Genomic DNA, 23,283 nt, shown 5'->3' on the forward strand with positions numbered 1-23,283 from the left:
GGTGCCGGGGAGGGATCAGGTTCAGGTTCGGGGGATGAGTGCATGGATGAGCAGACCCGAGAGTTTCTTTCTTCGGAGATTACGCGCATCATTATAGAGCAGACTCCTGTGATCTTTGGTTCGATCAAGGAGGGGATTCTAGAGCTGATGGATGAGAGATTGGGCACCTTCCGTGCCGAGGTGGCGGCCATGATGGGGTCGCGCACCCTTACTTTTAGGGAGTTCAGGGCATGTGGAGCTCCGGACTATCATGGGGCGCGAGACCCCATAGCGAGCACCAGATGGTTGGCGGATGTGGCCAACGCTTTCCGTACTAGCAGATGTCCCGAGGGGGACAAGATCAGATTGGCGTCCTATCTTCGGAAGGACAGGGCACGGGATTGGTGGGAGGAGGTCGGACATGCCATTGGGGATGATGCAGCATTGGACGCCATGACCTGGGCTGATTTCTCTACCAGGTTCAGGGCGGAGTTTGCACCGGTCATTGAGGTGCAACAGCTAGCTAGGGAGTTTCAGGACCTTACCCAGACTACAGAGTCAGTGGCGGAGATCACCGCCAAGTTCAGGGAGAGGGCTCTCCTCGTTCCTCAGTACGTGGCTGATGAGGAAATGAAGAAGGCCCGTTATCATGAGATGTTGCGGAGCGATATCCGCCAGTTTGTGAGCCGGTCCAGCTGTAAAACGCTGGAAGATATGATTGCTAGGGCTGGGGAGAGGGAGATTGATCTCGAGATGGAGAAGAAGAGGAAACCGGAGGCGGTTTCGGGTTCAGGCGGTTCGGGCAAAAAGCCCAAGGTTTCGGATCACAGATCTAGGAGTCAGCAGAGCCACGGTCGATGTGGCAAGTGTGGGAGATTGCACGAGGGAGCGTGCAAGGCAGGGAGTTCCGGCTGCTACAAGTGCGGTTGGATTGGGCATTTGAGTAGGGATTGTACGGCCCCTGTCACTGCCGTCGCAGCATCAGATATGATTTGCTTTCAGTGCAATCAGAGGGGACACAAAAAGTCCCAGTGTCCAAGTTTAGCTGCAGCAGGGAAGGTGGCTGCACCTGCCCCTGCTACCTTGAGGATTACAGATGGCCGGCAGGGCCGAGCTGATGCGCCAGTGGCGAAGAGTAGGGCGTTTCAGATGACAGCAGAGGAGGCGCGAGCGACTCCTGATGTGGTGACGGGTATGTATCTTCCCTTTATCTCTTTATTATTATTGATTGAATATTGCTTATGATTGTATGTTTTATTCAGGGTCGTTCTCTGTGAACGGCATTTCTGCTTTGGTATTATTCGATTCGGGGGCTACCCGATCATTCGTATCGCTTGCGCTTAGCAAGAGATTTAGTAGGGCTCCAGGGGAGCTGGATGGTCCATTAGAGGTTGAGATAGCAGATGATAGGACCGTGAGGGTCGACAGGGTGCATAGAGGGTGTTCTCTTCAGTTATTTGACGAGCAGTTTTCAGTGGATCTGGTACCTATTCCCCTGCGAGGGAATAAGGTTATTGTGGGCATGGATTGGCTAAGCCCCAATGGGGCGGTGATTGATTGTGAGCTTCAGCTAGTAAGGGTTCGCACTCCCAGTGGGGGAGAGTTGGTGATTCAGGGCGAGAGGCCACAGCGCGGACCGACCTTTTGTTCCGCCGCAAGGGCGAGGCGCTATGTTCAGCAGGGTTGCGCCGGTTTTGTAGCTTACGTTTTGGATGCCCGGGAGAAGGGCAAGTTGACAGTTGATGATGTTCCTATTGTTCGAGACTACCCGGACGTGTTTCCCGAGGATTTTCCGGGGATACCTCCTGAGAGGCAGGTTGAGTTCAGGATCGACCTCATTCCTGATGCGGCTCCGATAGCCAAGGCACCGTATCGACTAGCTCCCCCTGAGATGCAGGAGTTGTCTACACAGTTGCAGGAGCTGTTAGACAAGGGTTTCATTCGGCCGAGTAGTTCGCCTTGGGGAGCGCCGATCCTGTTTGTGAGGAAGAAGGATGGGTCGCATCGTATGTGTATTGATTATCGGGAGTTGAATAAGGTAACGGTGAAGAACCGTTACCCACTTCCGAGGATAGATGATTTGTTTGATCAGCTTCAGGGAGCGTCTTGGTTCTCCAAGATCGATCTACGCTCCGGATATCATCAGATGCGGGTTAGAGATGAGGATGTGCAGAAGACTGCTTTCAGGACCAGGTATGGTCATTACGAGTTTGTGGTGATGCCATTTGGGCTCACCAATGCTCCAGCCGCGTTCATGGATCTCATGAACCGCGTGTGTAGGCCGCTGCTAGATCGATCGGTGATAGTGTTCATAGATGATATCTTGGTATATTCCAAGACGCAGGAGCAGCACGAGGAGCACCTGCGGGAGGTGCTGGAGGTTTTGAGGAGGGAGAGACTTTTCGCAAAGTTCTCCAAATGTGAGTTCTGGTTGTGCGAGGTGCAGTTCCTTGGTCACCTCGTCAATCAGAAAGGTATTTTGGTAGATCCGGCCAAGATAGAGTCCGTGATGCAGTGGGAGGTCCCGAAGTCTCCATCTGAGATTCGGAGCTTCCTGGGGTTGGCAGGGTATTATCGGAGATTTATTCAGGATTTCTCCAAGATTGCAGTGCCGCTCACCCGACTGACCAGGAAGTCAGTGGTATTTCGTTGGGGTCCTGAGCAGCAGTCAGCGTTTAAGACCCTTAGGCAGAGATTATGCGAGGCTCCGATACTTACCTTGCCAGAGGGAGTAGAGGACTTTGTAGTCTATTGTGATGCCTCGATCACAGGTATGGGAGCAGTTTTGATGCAGCGAGGCCATGTGATAGCTTATGCCTCGAGACAGTTGAAGCCTCACGAGGCTAATTATCCTACTCATGATTTGGAGCTGGGGGCAGTTGTGTTTGCCCTCAAGATTTGGAGGCATTACCTTTATGGGGTTCGTTGTACTATTTACACGGATCACAAGAGTTTGAGGTATCTTATGGATCAGCCGAGTCTGAATATGAGGCAGAGGAGGTGGTTGGATGTGCTAAAGGATTACGACTGTGAGATCCTATACCATCCAGGGAAGGCCAATGTGGTGGCCAATGCCCTGAGCCGCAAGGTGTCGGCGGCCCCTATCAGGGATCTATGTTTGAGGATGACAGTGATCACTCCGTTGTTGGAGCGGATCAAGGAGGCTCAGGTAGAGGGTCTCAAGGAGGAGAGACAGAAGTGTGAGAGGATCGTGGGCCGAGTAGCCTCGTTTGATTATGATAGTCGTGGTTTGCTGACGCTTCACGGGAGAGTGTGGGTACCGTACTGGGGTGGAGTACGGCAAGTGTTGATGGATGAGGCTCATAAGTCTCGGTTTTCTATCCACCCTGGGGCGAAAAAGATGTACCGAGATCTTCGACCTGATTATTGGTGGCCCTGCATGAAGCGGGACGTCGCCTGGTACGTTGAGAGATGCCTGACCTGCCGGAAGGTCAAGGCGGAGCATTAGAGACCTCACGGCAGGATGCAGCCGTTAGACATTCCCATGTGGAAATGGGAGGACATTACCATGGATTTTGTCACTAAGCTTCCCCGGACCGCACGTGGAGTGGATTAGATATTGGTAGTAGTGGATCGGTTGACGAAGAGTGCCCATTTTATCCCGATCCAGGAGAGTATATCGGCGGAGAAGTTAGCCGATATCTATGTGCGTGAGATTGTGGCACGTCATGGAGTGCCGGTATCGGTGGTGTCAGACCGAGATGTCCGTTTCACATCCAGATTTTGGAAGCGGTTCCACGACGAGATGGGTACTCGTCTCCATTTCAGTACCGCTTTCCACCCTCAGACAGACGGGCAGAGCGAGAGGACGATTCAGACTCTCGAGGATATGCTTAGGGCATGTGTCCTAGATTTCGGTGGCAGTTGGGATACGTATCTTCCGTTAGCGGAATTCTCGTATAACAACAGTTATCATGCGAGCATTGATCGACCTCCCTTTGAGATGCTGTATGGGAGGAAGTGTAGGACCCCGATTTGTTGGGGCGAGGTCGGTCAGCGAGTCATTCGGAGCACAGAGGTGGTGCTCAAGACGACCGAGTTGATCCAGCAGGTCTGTAGTAGACTGCAGACTGCTCAGAGTAGGCAGAAAAGTTACGCCGATAGGAGGCGTTCGGACTTGGAGTTCCAGGTGGGGGATATGGTCCTTCTGAAGGTCTCACCTTGGAAGGGTGTTATCAGGTTCCGGAAGAGGGGCAAGTTGGGCCCCAGATTTATTGGTCCTTTCAGGATTTTGGCCCGGGTGGGTCGGGTTGCTTATCGGTTAGATCTTCCTGAGGAGCTTAGTCAGATCCACAACACTTTCCATGTGTCTCAGTTGAGGAAGTGTTTGGTGGATGAATCAGCAGTCGTTCCCCTAGAGGATATTCAGGTTGATAGTAGCCTGAATTATATTGAGAGGCCGGTCGCGATTCTGGACCGGAAGACCAAGACCCTGAGGAACAAGGTAATTCAGTTAGTGAAGGTGCAGTGGCAGCACCGGAAGGGGTCTGAGTGGACGTGGGAGGCTGAGGAGGAGATGAGAGAGCACTACCCAGAGATATTTGCAGATTCAGCCGAAGCAGACTTCAAGGGCGAAGTCTGAGATAAGTGGGGGAGAATTGTAACGACCCGTTCCCGGTATGATAATTCCTTGGTATTTATTTTGGAAATTTTGTAAAGGGACTCGGCGAGTTCATAGCCTGACTCGCCGAGTAGGGACGGGATTTCGAGCACGTGTTAGTTGGCGACTCGGCGAGTCCATATTATGGACTCGGCGAGTCTGTCCGTCTGGGAGAAACCCTAAATCCCCGGGTTGCCCACTATTTAAACCACCTTATAGCCCCCAATCTCGCCTCCTTGACCCTCAAAAGCTGTGAGAAAACCCTAATTCGTCCTTGAGTGTTTTAAGTGATCTTGTGTGCATTTTGTGAAGGATTGAAGAAGGAGAAGAAGAAAGGAGCAAGGAGAAGAAGTGTAGAGCGAAGATTCAAGGGAAAACAAGAGTTCTTTGAGGTATTCTTCGGATTTCCTTTCCTTCTATGTTTTAAAATCCCCTTTAGATCTAGTTGATGCTTTTCTCAAGCCTTATGTTGATATGGAAGCCATTTTATGTCGAGATATCCTTAGATCTGTTCATTTAGGGGTTGTAGAGCCCAGATCTATTGTCTTTATGGATCCATTGTGCATCATAACCCTAGATCTACCCTTTTAAGTGCCTTTCTAGCCTTTATTCCCTTGTTCATGTGTTTGTACACGTAAAGTTGGAAACTTTACGTGGTAAATCAGCTTATTGGACCCAGATCTATCATTTGTATGTATTGGATTCGAGCAGAATCGGGTATGGAATAGTTGCATGGCGGTGACTCGGCGAGTCGGAAGAACGACTCGGCAAGTCGAGTCGCGAGTCCCCGATTTCTTCCTTTTGAGCGATGTCGAGTGGGCCTAGTGAGCTGTGGAGTGGACTCAGCGAGTTCGAGGGTAGACTCAGTAGTGGAGGGACTCGGCGAGTTGTTCATACAACTCGGCGAGTCCAAGGCAATCTTCTTAAGCTCAAGAACAACTCGTCGAGTTGTTCATAGGACTCGGCGAGATAGATGAAGATTGTCTGAGTTCTTGATCGGGGGAGTACTCGTCGAGTCGATGCCATACTCGACGAGTAGCAGCGGGTTGAGTCGAGGAGTGTGAATAGGGACTCGGCGAGTTGGCGGCCCAACTCGGCGAGTCAGGTCAACTATGGGTTGACTTTGACCGAGAGTTGACTTTGTCTGAGAGTTGACTTTAACCAAGGGTAAAAGAGTCATTTTACCCAGTGCAGTGTTTAGTATTTGATTGAGTGTGTTTATGGACTTGTAGCCGGGGAGACGCCGGATCAGCAGCAGCTAGCTTCCAGAGCCATACACTCAGCAGCTAGTTCACGAGGTGAGTTTCCCTTCAGTAGGAACGGGTCTACGGCCACAATGCCGGCCCGTGTAATTATCAGTAGTTCCGGTCTTTAGTTTAATGTAGTAGCTAGCTGGCTTGACGTCTTTGTGATTCAAGCATATTTGTGTTATGAGTTCTGGACTTCGGTCCGATGCAGTATGTAGTATGTGTGAATATAATAGTTGTTATGTGATATGCTATGTCATGACCAGTCAGTTCCGGACTTCGGTCCGATGCAGTCAGTTCCGGACTTCGGTCCGATGCAGTTAGTTCCGGACTTCGGTCCGATGCAGTTAGTTCCGGACTCTGGTCCGATGCAGGGGACAAGGTCCCAGTCAGTTCCGGACTTCGGTCCGATGCAGCTAGTTCCAGACCTCGGTCTAATGCAGTGGGCAAGGCCCAGTATGTGCTTTATATGTGTTGTATGGAATGTGGTAGTTTGGGGGAGCTCACTAAGCTTCGTGCTTACAGTTTCAGTTTTGGTTTCAGGTACTCCCGCTTGTAGAGGGAAGAGCTCGGAATGATGGCATCGCACACACCACAGCTTTAGCTTTTATCCTGGGAGTCGATTTGGTTCTTGATTTTTATATGACTTGGATATGATTCAGTTTTCTGCACAGTGTTTTTATTATTTTTTGAGATACATCCTGTATGGGTTATGATATGACACTCAGATTATGGTTTTTGGTTATGTTGAAAAACGAAATTTTTGGGTCGTATTTTTGGGTCGTTTCAGATTTTTTGGCCTTGAGGTCTTGAAAGCCTTGCTTGAGGCCGTGTATTAAGTCATAGGTCTCCAGATGGAAACGACTATTATGATCGACTTGAGGATTTCAGATGGTAGCTGAGTGGTTGACGGATGGTTTCGATTGTCGTTAGTTGTGGCAAGGAATATGTCCTGATAGTTTTCTGAGAAGGAGTGAGGAGGTTTGTAACTTTCAAAACTTAATGTAAATCCAACATGGGGGATAGTTAGTTGTGGTGTGTAGTGGCAGTATGTTAGCGTGGGAATGCATAAGAGGATTGATGTGGTATGGATGCCTAGTGATACTATCAACGGTTTGCTCTCCTTGGATACATGCAAGTTAGGTATCAGGTTGGCAGTTTGGATTGCATGCAAGGAGTGTATGTTTTGTATAGTAAGTCAATGAGGGTTTTCTCTCCTTGGATACAAGCAAGTCAGGTATCAGTTTGGCAGTTTGGAAATTTTCCGAGGTATTCATCACAAATTCATAATCTCTCAGATCTTGATTGATCCTTATCTGGAAGATCATATGGCATGTTTCATACATTCCAAGAGTTAGGGATGGTTTATAATTGGTTAAGCCGGTTTGGGATATGGCTGGGTCGCAACACCAGTGAGTGGTAGTTCGAACCCTAAGTGGGGGAGAACTAGGTATTCTGCTTGGAGGATCATCGATCTGCTCAAGTTTGTGGTTCCTAGGGTATGTGGGATTTTGGTTCAAGATTGGTCAAGTCAGGGGTGGAGAGTAAGTGGCTATTAGATGTAGGTGTTCAGGTGATACACGAGTTGTCTCTAAGCAGAAATTAGTTGGTCAAGGAGCTCGTTGTAGTCGTGGGTTCCTCTTGGGATGCTAATGAATAGATAGGGAGCTGCTAGGATCACTTGGTTTGAGTATCGATTGTCGAGGGATTTGTCAGCTCATTGTATGGATTGCTATTTGCAGTCTAAAGTGGGAAGATATCGATCGGTGAATCAATTTCAAAGACGGGTATGTTCAACTCCGCATGGGTTTTTGTTCACTGGATTTAGTGTCAATGTGTTCTCGATCATTGGTCATTTCATGCATCATCAAAGCGGAGGCTCTTGGGAAGTTTGGGATTTATCAGTTGAAGTTCAACGGATTCATCGACCTATCATCATGTTCGGCTTGAGATTGGATGATGTTCTTGGTTATGAGGAGTTTAGAATTTGGGATTAATATTTGGATGGATCCGACTAGAGTCTTAGCAGAATTTCTGGATAACCTTCAAAGTTTTATCGAGATAGTTACATATTGATGGGGCCTATTTAGTCTCAATCAAGGTATGGGATCTTGTTTTGATCGTTCAGGAGGATGACTTCTATTAATGATTAAGGTCCGTCATTTCGTAGGGACTATGGTATTTCGCCCCTTTGGGTAAGGTTATGGGTTCCATAAGGGTGTGTATTGTGGTAAGCTCATTAAAAATAATCGTGAGGGGTGTGTGTGGGCTGGACAACGTAACAATGGAGCACTTGGTTCAAATTATATTCATGGTTCTTATTTGGGTTATAGCCTTTGGATTGTTTACAAGAATATGACCATTTATCCCATTCTTGGATCGTGTGTAACAATGTTTTTGTCGGATTTTGCGTTGGTAGCATCTTGTGTCGTAAAAGGAATTGTGCATGGTAAAAGAGTATGTCATTGTTGCGCTCGATTAGAATTGCAAGGGACTTTGATTAGGTTCCTGCAAGGCGGTGGTGCTGGTTGTGAGTGCCCAGGAAAATGATGGAATGTCAACAAGATCGGTGTAATAACAGGAGCATTCCAGATATAGGTTGTGAACCCAGTGATCATGATTATTCATTTCTTCTACATGTGTTACTTTCAGTGTTGGGCATTGTTGGAAGTAGGGAGACTCACGAACCAGCTGGTTTGGATAAAGTGAGCACTTAAGGGCGGTTGGGAGTATCAGTTGTGCATCAGAAGTCCCTGTAGAGTGGTTGCATTATAAATTATGTTTGTTCACGAGCTATTATTAAGGGTCTGTTTGCCAAGGTTGGATATCGGTTATGGAGTCCTGGGGTATGAAGTTTATTGTGAATGTCTGGAGTGGTTTCCCACGTGGGTTAGACCTGAGGTGATAAGGGTTGGATGCAATATGAAAATTATTGGATTGATCACCTTTGCTCGTAGGAGGAGTGGTCAGTAATGGCGTGTCAGGGAGTCAAGGGTTTATTTATGGTTTTTGGTGCCTCTTATGAATTTGGAATTGGTTTAGATTCGCGATCAAGGTGTTTTGAGTATGTCATTTTGTGTGTTTGGTGGTGTTCTTAGTTAAGGAAAGGGGTGGGTTCATCTGAAATATAGATATGATGGGTTCCTGGTCATGGGAAGCACATTGATAGAGTTGCTTTGGTGATTGTAGCCTTGACAATCCTCGACTCTATGAAGCTTACTGGAAGTTCGGTCCAATACCTTGTGAAATATGCAGGCATTGTATGTGTTTGTCTACAATTGTTATCTAGCTGAGGCTCGCTGTGGAGCCACCATCTTTTTAGATGAAGGGTTCAAGAGTAGTGAATGGTCAGGAGTCCTGATCCCCAGTGGTATCAGCAAGGTAAGTCATGGTCAGAAGGGTTCCTAATGGTTTGAATTGTAAGGAGATGTTGAAATGACTGCGTTCTGAGACAGTTTTGCTTGCTTATGAGTCAGTCTAGCTATTGGATTTCTAAAATTATGGGAGAGGTGCTATGGTTTATTCAGTGGTGAAAGTTAGTGAGTCAAGGATATTATGATAAGGTAGCCGCCTAAATGAGCGGAATTTTCGTTTGGATCAGGTTCTGGAGAGGACCGTCTGAGTGACCCGAGGTGGAGATGTGGGGACACTACCCTGGGTTAGTTACAGCAACAGACTTCTAGGATGAAGTCTGATTTAAGTGGGGGGAATTGTAACATCTTGTTTGGAGGCACTTTCACATTTGACCATTATATTGAGATTTATTGCAGTTTGGTCCTTAAAATGTAAGACTTGTGGTTGGGCGTATATTCGTGTACATAGGGCGTACAGAGTGAAGCCCCAAATCCTAATATTAAGGAATTGGATCCTATTTATGCTTCATTAACTCTCAAACTTGGTTCCTTTCATCAGCCTCCATGTAACGACCCAATTTTCACGGCCAAAAATTTTGTTTTAAAACATTACTTTAGAAAATATTAATAACTAAAAACATTGTTGATCAAACCATAACACAACGTGAACCATGTCTAAAAGCCAAATCATACAACCAATCAAAATATCAGAGTACAAATCCCAGTGAAGCTCGTAAATGCGGAAACCAGAGAGTGTGTGTGTGACATGCTGCTACCGCGCCGGCTCCTTTCCCCTAGCTGAGGAGGTACCTGAAACCAAAACTGAAAACTGTAAGCACAAAGCTTAGTGAGTTCCCCCATCGTACCACATACCATACAAACACATAACATACATACTGCCAGGCCATTCTGGGGTGCCTGACTACCCGGTACGGCCATTCTGGGGTGCCTTCCTACCCGTGTCAAGCCATTCTGGGGTGCCTTCCTACCCGTGTCAAGCCATTCTGGGGTGCTGACTACCCGTGTCAAGCCATTCTGGGGTGCTGACTACCCATCGGTCCTAACAACCGATCCTCGGGGACTAGTCCCCTCTTACTACCTTTATCGCATATAACATAACAAGCCAACATGCAAACATATCATCACATACTGTCAGACATATTTGGGGTGTCTGATCTACCCTTCGGTCCTAACAACCAAACTCTACAACTATCACATATACATATCATGCCAGCATATAACATATCAGGTAGTAGCAAACCTAGATGATATCACAAAGACAATCATCTAACATACAACTCCTACCTGTGGGCCGGCATTGTGGCCGTAGACCCACCGCTACTGGAAGGTAACTCACCTCGAAGTAGCTGCTGATCTGATCGGGAACTAACTGTCTACTGCTGCTGCTGCTGCTCCGGAAATCCTCCGGCTGCAATTCCCACAACGTACCCAATCAAACACTGCTAACTGTCCTTTGGGTAAAATGACCATTTTACCCCCGATCATGCCCTAAGTCACAGACAGGGTCAACTTTCAGTTGACCCGACTCGCCGAGTTGGCTTTCCAACTCGCCGAGTCCTTACCCAAACGATTATCCTAGATCCCGTTTCTACTCGTCGAGTTAGGCGACGACTCGACGAGTTCTCCTTCTAAACTGATATTCAAGTCCTTCATCCTACTCACCGAGTTGTATGAACAACTCGTCGAGTTCATCATCATCCGATGAACACTTATGCTAAGACTCGCCGAGTTGTATGAACAACTCGCCGAGTCTGTTCTTGGTCTAAGGAGATTGCCTTGAACTCGCCGAGTCAGGGAATTGACTCTCCGAGTACCTCCAAAGATGAGTTCAGCTTCCGATTCACTGAGTCACACCCCATGACTCACTGCTCACTCGACACTACGAGAAGGGGACAAACTCGGAGACTCGCGAACAGACTCGCCGAGTCACATGAAAGACTCGCCGAGTCGTTGCCATGCACCCACTAAATACACGGATTTGCTCGATTCCAGTCCATGCCATTCACAGATCTGGACTTCTAGGACACGAATCACACGTAAAGTTTCCAACTTTACGTGTAGATATCCACCAATATGGATTTTAGGGCTCAAAATGCCTCAAAAGGGTAGATCTAGGGTGGACAAGCAACATGGGGCCATAAAGCTAACAGATCCGAGCTCCTGGAGCTCAATCTTGCCTAGATCTAGAGGCCAATCGACTTATTGCAAACCCTCAAGCATGCACAATCTTGGAAATGGCTCAAAAGGACTTTAATGGAGCTATAAGGGACAATAAGCTTAAAAACAGAGGGGAAACGAGCTATACCTTAGGGGAAACGTTGGAATGACACAGAGATGCTTGGCCTCCTTCTCCTCTTCTTGATTCCTTCTTCTTTTCCTTCAAAGAAACTTCAAGAACACCACAAAACACTTCAAACTCACAAGGAAGCAAGGTTAGAGAGAGATACAGGGCTCTGAGGGTGAATGGGGGCGAGGTTGGGGAGGATAATTTGTTTAAATAGGGTGCAAACCCCTGAAACTTAGGGTTTCATCCAACAGCTGTGACTCGCCGAGTCCAGGATATGGACTCGCCGAGTCGCCAACTTAAACGTGTCCCGGGTCCCACATCCACTCGGCGAGTCGGACCTATGACTCGCCGAGTCCAAGGCTAAAAGAAGGGAAATACTCAAATAAGATTTATGTACCAGGAACCGAGTGCTACAAATCTGCCCCACTTATTTTAGACTTCGTCCTCGAAGTCTGTTGCTCGATCCCGAAATAGCTCGGGATAATGCTCCATCATCTCGTCCACCGGCTCCCAAGTCCATTCCGAACCCTTGCGGTGCTGCCATTGCACCTTCACTAATTCCACCCTCTTGTTCCTCAAATCCTTCGACTTCCTGTCGAGGATTGCGACTGGGCGCTCAATGTAATTCAGGCTGTCATCAACCTGAATATCCTCCAAAGGCACTACTGCTGAATCGTCCACTAAGCACTTCCGCAACTAGGAAACATGGAAAGTGCTATGGATCTGGCTGAGCTCGGCTGACAGATCCAGTCTATACGCCACCTTGCCCACCCGGGCTACGACCCTGAATGGTTCGATGAACCTCGGACCTAACTTGCCTCGCTTCCTGAATCGAATGATGCCCTTCCAAGGCGACACCTTCAGGAGGACCATATCCCCGACTTGGAATTCCAAGTCGGATCGACGCTTGTCGGCATAGCTTTTCTGCCGACTCTGAGCAGTCTGAAGCCTGCTCCGGACCTTCTGGATCCTCTCGGTCGTCTTGAGCACCACCTCGGTGCTCCCCATGACTCTCTGGCCAACCTCACCCCAGCATATCGGGGTTCTGCACCTCCGACCGTACAACATCTCAAATGGGGAACGGTCAATACTCGCGTGGTAGCTGTTGTTGTAGGAGAACTCGGCCAGGGGAAGATAGGTATCCCAGCTACCACCGAAGTCTAGCATGCACGCCCGCAACATATCCTCTAGAGTCTGGATGGTCCGCTCCCTCTGACCATCCGTCTGTGGGTGGAAAGTGGTGCTAAAATGCAAACGAGTGCCCAACTCGTCATGAAATTTCTTCCAAAACCTGGAAGTAAAACGCACATCCCTATCCGAGATAACTGAAACTGGCACCCCGTGCCGCGCCACAATCTCCTTGATATAGATGTCGGCCGATATGCTCTCCTGAATCGGGATAAAGTGAGCACTCTTGGTCAATCGATCCACGATGACCCAAATTGAATCCACTCCACGCGCGGTCCTGTGAAGTTTCGTGATAAAGTCCATCGTGATATCCTCCCATTTCCATAGTGGAATATCCAACGGCTGCATCTTGCCATGCGACCTCTGATGTTCGGCCTTGACCTTTCTGCAGGTCAAGCAGCGCTCAACGTACCATGCCACATCCCGCTTCATGCAGGGCCACCAATAATCTAGACGAAGATCCCTATACATCTTCGTCGCCCCGGGATGAATAGAGAATCGGGACTTGTGCGCCTCCTCAATCAAAATCTGGCACACGCCTCCGTGATACGGTACCCACACCCTACGGTGTAGTGTCAAAAGTCCTCGGCTATCATAATCAAAGGAGGAAACCTGACCCACAACACGCTCACTCTTCCGATGTTCCTCCTTGATAGCCTCCTGTTGGGCCCCTCGAATCTGCTCCAACAGGGGAGTCACCACGGTCATCCTCATGCAAACGTCCCTGATCGGCACCGCCTTTCAGCTAAGCGCATCGGCCACCACATTGGCCTTCCCCGGGTGGTAGAGGATCTCGCAATCATAATCCTTTACCACGTCCAACCACCGACGCTGCCTCATATTCAGATTCGGCTGATCCATGAGGTACCTCAAACTCTTGTGGTCCGTGTAGATGGTACACCGAACCCCGTAGAGGTAATGCCGCCAAATCTTGAGGGCAAAAACCACCGCCCCCAACTCCAAATCATGCGTCGGGTAGTTCGCCTCGTGAGGCTTGAGCTGCCTCGAAGCGTAGGCAATGACATGCCCCCTCTGCATCAGTACCGCGCCCAACCCAGAAATGGACGCGTCGCAGTATACCACAAAATCCTCCACGCCCTCTGGCAGGGCTAAGATCGGCGCCTCGCACAGTCTCTGTCTCAGCGTCTCAAACGCAGCCTGCTGCTCAGGTCCCCACCGAAAGACCACAGCTTTCTTCGTCAGTCGCGTCAGGGGTACGACTATCTTGCAGAAATCCTAAATAAATCTCCGATAGTAGCCTGCTAATCCCAGGAAACTCTGAATCTCAGATGGAGACTTCGGAACCTCCCATCTCATCACGGCCTCGACCTTGGCCAGATCGACCAGGATTCCGTTCTGGTTGACAAGGTGTCCAAAAAATTGCACCTCGCGCAACCAAGACTCACACTTGGAGAAGTTGTCATACAAGCTCTCCCTCCTCAAGGTCTCCAACACCTCTCTCAGATGCTCCTCATGTTCCTCCCGAGTCTTGGAATAAACCAAGATGTCATCGATAAAGACTATCACAGACCGATCTAGCATCAGTCTGCATACGCGGTTCATGAGGTCCATGAACGCGGTAGGAGCATTGGTGAGCCCAAACGGCATCACCACAAACTCATAATGGCCATAACGTATCCGAAACGCGGTCTTCTGCATATCCTCCTCCCTGACCCTCATCTGATGATAACCCGAACGCAAATCAATCTTGGAGAACCAAGATGCTCCCTGAAGCTGGTCAAAGAGGTCATCAATCCTCGGGAGCGGGTAACGGTTCTTCACTGTTACCTTGTTCAGCTCCCGATAATCTATACACATCCGATGCGACCCGTCCTTTTTCTTCACGAACAAAATCGGGGCTCCCCAGGGTGAACTACTCGGTCGAATGAATCCCTTGTCTAGCAGCTCCTGTAGCTGCATAGACAACTTCTGCATCTCGGGAGGAGCCAACCGATACGGCGCCTTGGCTATCGGAGCCACACCAGGAACAAGGTCAATCCTGAACTCCACCTGTCGCTCCGGAGGTATCCCAGGAAGCTCCTCCGGGAAAACATCTGCAAAGTCTCGAACCACCGGAACCTCGCTCACTGTCGCCTTACCCGCCTCCCGGAGTATCCATCACATACGCGACATATCCTGGGCATCCCTGCTGAAGGTAGCGCCTCGCCCTCGCTGCTGAACATATTGCGGGTCCATACTGCGGCCTCTCGCCATGAATTACTAACTCTCCCCCACCTGGGGTCCTGACCGGCACTAGCTATTGCGCACAATCTATAACCGCACCATTAGGGCTCAGCCAATCCATGCCTATAATCACCTTGTTCCCACGCAACGGAATGGGAACCAAATCTACCAAGTAGCGCTCCTCAAACAAACACAGCACGCAATCTCGAAATACCATCGATGCTCGCACCGATCGATCATCAGCAATCTCCACCTCCAAAGGGCAATCTAACTCGCCTGATGACTCATGAAACTTCTTGCTAAGCGCAAGGGAAACGAATGATCGGGATGCACCCAAGTCGAACAACACCTGAACTGGAAGGCCGTTCACATGGAACGATCCTAATGCATACATATACATACGGAGCACATATCAATAACATAACATCATAAAAATAAGATAGAGGGAAAGAATCATACCCGTCACCACATCGGGTGCGGCGCGTGCCTCCTCGGTAGTCAGCTGAAATGCTCGGCTCCTCACCACTGTAGCCTCTGCGTTGCCCTACAGGCCATCCGTGATCTGCAGGGTCGCTGGAGCTGGCACCTTTACCGGCGCTGAAACTGTCAACTGGGGGCAATTGGCCTTCTTGTGGCCCCTCTGGTTGCAGTGGAAACACAGCAACTCTGATGTCTGAATAACTGATGTCGGAGCAGTGCAATCCCTGCTGATGTGCCCAGTCTTGCCGCACTTGTAGCAGCCTGATGATCCCATCCTGCACGCCCCCTCGTGCGGCCTGCCGCATTTCCTGCAGCGGCTCGGTCCTGACTGGCCTTTCGGCGTACCATCTGATACCTTGGGCTTCTTCCCTGAAGCCCCTCTTGTCTGACCCTCCTCTGATTTCCGTTTTCGGATGTGCTCCAAATCTATCTCCCTCTCCCTTGCCCTGGCAATCATAGAGTCCAAGGTAGGGCAAGCCAAAAAGCTAACATGCTCCCGGATGTCAGCTCGTAGCATATCATGATAACGAGTCCTCCTCATGTCCTCGTCACCAGCATACTGGGGCACCAACAAATCCCTTTCCCGGAACTTGGCGGTGATCTCCGCCACAGTCACCGTCGTCTGTCTCATGTCTAGAAACTCCTTGGCCAGCTACTAAAGCTCGACAGTCGGCGCAAACTCTGCCCTGAACCTGGTCACAAAGTCCGACCAGGTCATAGCCTCGATAGCTGAGGCTCCCAACGAGTCACCCACTGACTCCCACCAATCCCGGGCTCGGTCCCGTAAACACCCTGCTGCATTTCTCACCTTCGACCCCTCGGGGCAGAAGCTAGTCAACTGTGCAGACTCAATGTCTGCAATCCATCACCTGGCAGCAATGGGGTCCTTCACCCCATGGAAGTCCGGCGCACCATTGCCCCTAAAGTCCTTGAAGGACAGTGTGCGAGATCCCGACTGGCTAGATGCCATATCACTCCGGAATACCCGAAGGCGATCCTCCATCAACTCCATGAACCCTTCCTTGATCGACCCAAAGAGGATGGAGGTCGACTCAAGGATGCCTCTGGTGATCTCTGACGCGATGAACTCGCGTAGTCCCTCATCAACCGGCTCGGAACCTGATCCCGAACCTGACCCCTCTCCTAAACCCCCATCTACCGGCCTCGATCGAAGTACCACCATTCTGTAATACATCACAACAAACATTAGAAATATTTATACTTTTTGAGGGATCACTGCTACTTACAAGTTCCCTGATCTTATCTTGGCCTTCCTTGGTTCGGGTACGGATCCTCTGCTTTCAGTAGTACGGGCCCATACTACCTTCCACATCTATCCGTACCTTCTTCAAGGAATGCCTCAACTCCACCAGATCCCTTTCACTACTGCCGATCACTGCTATACTCATCCTAGGCTCGCCCTAGGGAAATCTTTGATTCCACTCTATCCGGTCCTCAGCTGCTGCTGGCCTCCTTGTAATGCCAATTAGCCATTACCCGAATACCATCACATGTGACGAGGATCAGATAATCCTTCGAGTACCCGACTCGTCCCTACAACGGTTGGACTCAAACAAGAGCTGCGCAGTAGGATCAAACCCGACACTCTAAGATTATTCAACCCTGCGCACATGTGACGTGATGCATTCGCCTAATGGCTAACTCCCACTAACCAGAGTTCCGCATAGCACGAAGCAAGCAGCATTCAGACAAGGGTAACAACCTCAATCAACTCTTTCTGCTTACAGGAACTGAGCTAGCATAAAGTGCTAAACTCATACTATCAGGCATAACCTAATCAGGCTATCCTACTTACTGTCTACTCAATATCTAGCATGCAATTCTCATACAACTGAAACACATAAATCAGGCACATAAGGCATCACTCCTAGACCCTTAGTCCTATTCTAGCATGCTGTTCTACAAAAGCTGATAAACATAACATAAACTTGTATGGGTACTTTGGGGAATACTTACTTGAGCTCGGCCGGTCGCGCACATCACACACTTCGTTCTTTCTCAAAACTCTTTTCTCAATTTTTAGAAAACATTTTCTTTTAGAAAATCTTTTAATCCCTCGATTTGAGTTCAGACACTCCCAAAGGTGTGTCCGAATCCCTCAAACCAGGGCTCTGATACCAACTTGTAACGACCCAATTTTCACGGCCAAAAATTTTGTTTTAAAACATTACTTTAGAAAATATTAATAACTAAAAACATTGTTGATCAAACCATAACACAACGTGAACCATGTCTAAAAGCCAAATCATACAACCAATCAAAATATCAGAGTACAAATCCCAGTGAAGCTCATAAATGCAGAAACCAGAGAGTGTGTGTGTGACATGCTGCTACCGCGCCATCTCCTTTCCCCTAGCTGAGGAGGTACCTGAAACCAAAACTAAAAACCGTAAGCACAAAGCATAGTGAGTTCCCCCATCGTACCACATACCATATAAACACATAACATACATACTGCCAGGCAATTCTGGGGTGCCTGACTACCCGGTACGGCCATTCTGAGGTGCCGTCCTACCCGTGTCAAGCCATTCTGGGGTGCTGACTACCCGTGTCAAGCCATTCTGGGGTGCTGACTACCCATCGGTCCTAACAACCGATCCTCGGGGACTAGTCCCGTCTTACTACCTTTATCGCATATAACATAACAAGCCAGCATGCAAACATATCATCACGTACTGTCAGACATATCTGGGGTGTCTGACCTACCCTTCGGTCCTAACAACCGAACTCTACAACTATCACATATACATATCATGCCAGCATATAACATATCAGGTAGTAGCAAACCTAGATGATATCACAAAGACAATCATCTAACATACAACTCCTACCGGTGGGCCAGCATTGTGGCCGTAGACCCACCGCTACTGGAAGGTAACTCACCTCGAAGTAGCTACTGATCTGATCGGGAACTGACTGTCTACTGCTGCTGCTGCTGCTCCAGAAATCCTCCGGCTGCAATTCCCACAACGTACCCAATCAAACACTGCTAACTGTCCTTTGGGTAAAATGACCATTTTACCCCCGATCATGCCCTAAGTCACAGACAGGGTTAACTTTCAGTTGACCCGACTCGCCGAGTTGGCTTTCCAACTCGCTGAGTCCCTACCCAAACGATTGTCCTGGATCCCGTTTCTACTCGTCGAGTTAGGCGACGACTCGACGAGTTCTCCTTCTAAACTGATATTCAAGTCCTTCATCCTACTCACCGAGTTGTATGAACAACTCGTCGAGTTCATCTTCATCTGATGAACACTTATGCTAAGACTCGCCAAGTTGTATGAACAACTCGCCGAGTCTGTTCTTGGTCTAAGGAGATTGCCTTGAACTCGCCGAGTCAGGGAATTGACTCGCCGAGTACCTCCAAAGATGAGTTCAGCTTCCGATTCACTGAGTCACACCCCATGACTCACTGCTCACTCGACACTACGAAAAGGGGAAAAACTCGGAGACTCGCAAACAGACTCGCCGAGTCACATGAAAGACTCGCCGAGTCGTTGCCATGCACCCACTAAATACACGGATTTGCTCGATTCCAGTCCATGCCATTCACAGATCTGGACTTCTAGGACACGAATCACACGTAAAGTTTCCAACTTTACGTGTAGATATCCACCAATATCGATTTTAGGGCTCAAAATGCCTCAAAAGGGTAGATCTAGGGTGGACAAGCAACATGGGGCCATAAAGCTAACAGATCCGAGCTCCTGGAGCTCAATCTTGCCTAGATCTAGAGGCCAATCGACTTATTGCAAACCCTCAAGCATGCACAATCTTGGAAATGGCTCAAAAGGACTTTAATGGAGCTATAAGGGACAATAAGCTTAAAAACAGAGGGGAAACGAGCTATACCTTAGGGGAAACGTTGGAATGACACAGAGATGCTTGGCCTCCTTCTCCTCTTCTTGATTCCCTCTTCTTTTCCTTCAAAGAAACTTCAAGAACACCACAAAACACTTCAAACTCACAAGGAAGCAAGGCTAGAGAGAGATACAGGGCTCTGAGGGTGAATGGGGGTGAGGTTGGGGCGGATAATTCGTTTAAATAGGGTGCAAACCCCTGAAACTTAGGGTTTCATCCAACAGCTGTGACTCACCGAGTCCAGGATATGGACTCGCCGAGTCGCCAACTTAAACGTGTCCCGGGTCCCGCATCCACTCGGCGAGTCAGACCTATGACTCGCCGAGTCCAAGGCTAAAAGAAGGGAAATACTCAAATAAGATATACGTACCAGGAACCGGGTGCTACACTCCATACTCTGAAAACGTTTTTGCAAACCCTAATCTACCTTGTGAGCATTTTTGAGCTTGTGTGTGTGTGTGTTTTGTGCTTTTGAAGAAGAAAGAAGGAACTAGAGATCATCTTGGAGGAGTAAAGCAGCTTAGATCCAGAATCACATCATCATTTGGCATCACTTGGAGGTATAAAGTTCTGAAATTGGTGAATTTATACTTAGATCCTATTTTGGGCTTGATTTAATGTTCTTTAGGTCCCATAAACTTGGTATTATGAGTCGGAGTTACTCTAATCCATTTAAGTTGTCCTTTTAGAGGTTTTGGAGCCTCTTGAGTCATAAAAACGTAATCTTGGATCTTCTTTTTCCTCCATGAAAGTGTTGAAGTATCTTAATGGAATAAGAAGTTAGGTATTTAGCCCTTGGGACTTGCCTGGCCATGGAAAGTCACAAAGGTGGAAATTTTTTGACTATGAGCCTTGTTTTGAGCCTAGATCTATATTTGAAAGGAAAAAGTATTAATGGATTAAGCATGACTTAAAGGGAAAGTTGGTTGTGAAGAAAGATGGGCATACTTTAGAGTACGTTGTGCATACTCCCTTAAGCACCTGATGATAGAACGCGCATACACTCGGCCTACAGCTGAGTACGTTGGATGTACTTAACTATGTTGATTTGGTTGACTTTTTGGAATTTTGACTTCTACCTTATTTTGACCAAGTTCGACCTAGGGGTATTTTGGGTATTTTGGATTTTGTTTGAGAATTGGTCATTTGGAAGCATAAATGGCGGTTAGAGCTGAGATTTAGAGTCGGGACCTCATAAACTATTGTTCAGATTGAGAGGCAAGTTTTCCTTACTGTACTTACGGGTCGAAGGCACCAAGCCGACCCATTGGATTGATATCCTGTTATACATTGATTCATGACTTGCTTAGTATGGGATAGATCCGTAGGATTATATGATAGTTGCTGATATGCATACACAGGTAGATCTGTAGGATTGCCTGTGATTTCTAGTTGCATGATTATATGTCTGTTGATTTTTTATCTATTATATGTCGACATATTATGTTGGGTTGGGACTTTACTACTTTGTGCGTGATTCAACAAACCGGGGGTATTCCAGCCCAATGGCTGACGGGACCAGAAGGTATTCCAATCCGATGATCGAGTGGACACGTTATATATTTGTCTTCTAGTCTAATGATTGAGTGGACCTGTTGTATGTTGGCATTTCAGTCTGATGACTGATTAGGCCAGGGCTAATCCAGCCCGATGGTTGTGGACTCGAGGGTATTCCAGTGCGATGACGAAGTGGACCCGTGATACATTGTCATTCCAGTCCAATGACTGATTGGGCCAGGGTAATGTAACTCAATGGCTATGGACCCGTGAGTATTCCAGTTTGATGACTAATTGGACCCAACATGCTTGTCAGTGTATGATATGTGTATTGTGTGCGGGTACTTTGGGGGAACTCACTAAGCGTTGGCTTACAACTTTAGTTTTGTTTCAGGTACTTCAGAGGACTGTGGCAAGGCGAAGGCGTGACTATACACATCTTTGGTTTTACGACTGATTGGATCTTGGGAGACTCTGATTTTAAATAATGTATTGGAAACAATGGTTTTATAAACACATTAGTTTAGTAAATGGGTTGTTTAAAAAATTTAAATTTGCTGTGATTTTTGGGATGTTACACATGTATGTTTTCTCCTCTGAAAAACCACTTACTCTTTATATTCATAATATATCAAGGAAGATTAATCAAGCCCATACTTGATAATCATACATGAATGCATCTCTTTGTGTTTTATTAGTTTCTGATCAACTATTGAGCGCATTCAACAACAGTTGAAAACTTGCTAGTTCCAAACTATGATGCATTTAGTTTATGGTTCTTTAGCTCTTAAAGTTCCATATATATCTCCCGCTTAGAAAAAGAACTTGCTAAGTACTTGTCTTATGGAATGACAATTAGTGGGATTAGAGAGAACTTTACCTAAAACAATCAATTTGGATAGTCTACATAAATTCAGTTAGTAGATAATAGAGTGGTTAAACTTATTGTCTAACATAAGTTCTATAACTCTTTACCTTTTAGATAAGGACAAACCATTACATCCTTAGTATATGGAAAATATTTAATCCACTTGTTTGGGTTGAAACATATATATTTAATATATATTTGTTGTAGTGAGCATGATTCCAAAAGTTTATAAAGTAAATAGTTCTTTTAAAAAATCATATAACAGACTGAAGGATCTATTTTTATCCTCTTCAAAAATTTGTACTATCGATATTCAGCTAGTGGCCAAGTGACCCAATCCCACTAGAGAATACAAAGGCTACCTCGCACATCAAAAGATAGATCCAAGTGACCAGTTGATCTTATACCATAAGAAACATACTAATGATGAGTGAGTGTTTTTGTCGAAATGAGTTGTGATCGATTCCACAATTCCTAAGATGTTGCAAAAAGACTTGGTTTATAAAACTCATTTTCTTTATCACAACGAAAGGTTAATGATGATCTCATTAAGTTGATTTTCAATCTTCACTATGAAACCATTTGAGCAAATCAAAGATTTCAACAATAACGAATAAAAGTCATCAGTGAAATTGATTAAACATCTATCACCAAATCTATTCATGGATTCAAAAGATTATATACATCACTTATGTATAATTATTTGTCAAACCTTTTGTTCTTTAACTACTAACATGTAAAGACAATTGTGAATCATCTTCCCATATAAATAGGATCCACATATAACAAATGAATCAAGCTCATTTGCCTTCAAAAATTCCATCCTTTTGAAGTTGGTATATGTATTTTTTATTTATATAGTCATGATGATTATGACATAGATAAGTTTCAATCAAATATCATTTGATCATTTAGTTGTTATGGTCAGAACTATCAATTTAATGAAACCTTATAGATTTACTTCATAATTAACATTATGAGAAAATATTCTTTAACACATAATACATCGTTATAGATCATGAATCTGAACATCCATTAAACAACAAATATATCTAGATTTATTCATAAATTACAACTATTACATGTCCCTATAAGAATAGGTACAAAACATCTATTGTTTAAATAAAGACTATAACAACACTTGTTATATCTTGAGCACGAAATGTCATTAGTTTGTAATCAGTTGATTATTTCTTCTAATCATCAACACATAATATCACTTATTTGCGACACCTGAAGTATAACATACTCAAGTGAATGATGGAGAAATTCCTCCTTTAGTGTCCAGTTTCTTCCACAATAAAAACAACACTAATCATTTGTCCTTTCTTGATTTTTGGGTTTATGTTGTATTTCCCTTAACTGAGGTATAAGTATATCTGAGTACACAATCTCATTGACTTCTTTTTATTCAATGCTTGAACAGACTTGAAGTACTTTCTAGTGTTTTGATTGAATATCTATTTTACTTGATGAGACATCTGATGTGTTTCATAATTATCCAAGGCTTTCTAAAAGTCAAGGCTAATTACTCCAGTATGATGTGAGGCACATCAACATCATCACAAAAATACTTTCATCAAAGTATCATGATCAGACTGACTGACTTGAAGAGGTTATTTAGGTATGAGATCTTTTAGTATATATATTTTTTGTTTATCCTTAAGGTGGAACTT

The sequence above is a fragment of the Lactuca sativa genome, chromosome 9 (assembly GCF_002870075.4).
Source record: "Lactuca sativa cultivar Salinas chromosome 9, Lsat_Salinas_v11, whole genome shotgun sequence".
Taxonomy (NCBI): Eukaryota; Viridiplantae; Streptophyta; class Magnoliopsida; order Asterales; family Asteraceae; genus Lactuca; species Lactuca sativa.